The sequence below is a fragment of the Echinops telfairi genome, unplaced genomic scaffold, assembly GCF_000313985.2.
Source record: "Echinops telfairi isolate 266 unplaced genomic scaffold, ASM31398v2 ScPeMD7_5592;HRSCAF=6446, whole genome shotgun sequence".
Taxonomy (NCBI): domain Eukaryota; kingdom Metazoa; phylum Chordata; class Mammalia; order Afrosoricida; family Tenrecidae; genus Echinops; species Echinops telfairi.
In genome coordinates, this window is record NW_022109491.1 from 51,336,737 (window position 1) to 51,337,992 (window position 1,256).

At 44.9% G+C, this 1,256-nt stretch overlaps 1 pseudogene; it reads left to right on the forward strand.

The window, feature by feature from the left end:
- Positions 1–617: 617 nt before the first annotated feature.
- Positions 618–1,256, forward strand: part of LOC101655295 — a 7,506-nt pseudogene continuing 6,867 nt past the window's right edge.

Sequence of the window (1,256 nt, forward strand, 5' to 3'; positions counted from 1 at the left end):
CAGCAGCATGGCGAAACAGGTCTTGAAAGAGCCGCAAGCTCTAACAACAGATCCCTGGGTTGGCTTGGCCCACAGGTAGTGTAATTCACAGATGGAGGCAAAGAATTAGCCAAAGCAGCAGCATGCTAAAGCAGCAACATGCTCCAACATGCTTTGATTACCAGAGAGCAAGAGGGGGGGCACGGGTGGACCTCGCAGCCATTTATCTCTTTACCCTTCAAAGTGCAACCTGATTAATATCACATGTTCCTATTTGCCAGGTTGGCACAATAAACCTAATTATCACAGTACTACTCTCAGTAATAAGGTGAGGGATAAACAATCAGTGGTTCCCAGCTTGGAATCAGATGGTTTAAAACACAATGCTGCACAAGTGTTACAATTAATAACTCAATTTATTCCCACAAAGTTGCACAAATGTTGCAGTTGATGATAGTTCAAATATTACTCACAAAATATTATTTATTGTGTGTCTACTATGTAGCAGTACCGGAATAACAATGAAGATGGCTCATTCATACAAAAGATATTATAAACAATAGTAATACGCTTTTTTTGTAACGAGTTTGCCGCCAGAATACTTGTTGGTGAAAACCATCGCAAAAACGTAAGCCAAAATGGGAAAGGAAAAGATCCATATCAACATCATCGTCATTGGGCATGTCGATTCTGGCAAGTCCACCACAACTGGCCACCTGGTCTACAAATGTGGTGGGATCGACAAAAATAACCATAGAAAAACTCAAGGAGGAAGATGCTGAGATGCGGAAGGGCTCCTTCAAGTCTGCCTGGGTCTTGGACAAGCTGAAAGTTGAACGGGAGCATAGTATCACCATTGTAGCTCCCTGTGGAAATTTGAGACCAGCAAGTACTATGTGACTATCATCGATGGCCCGGGCACAGAGACTTCATTGAAAACATGATGACAGGAACATCGCAGACTGACTGAGCTGTCCTCCTTGTTGCTGCTGGTGTCGGTGGATTTGAAGCTGGTCTGTCCGAGAACGGGCAGCCCCGTGGGCATGCCCTTCTGGCTTACACACTGGGTGTGAAACAGCTCATTGTTGGTGTTAACTACTGAGCCAGCCTACAGCCAGAAGAGATAGGAGGACATCGTTAAGGAAGTCAGCACCTACATTAACAAATAGGCTACAGCCCTGACACAGTCGCATTTGTGCCAATTTCTGGTTGGGATGGTGACAACACACTGGAACCAAGTGCTAATATGCCTTGGTTCAAGGGGTGGAAGGTTACCA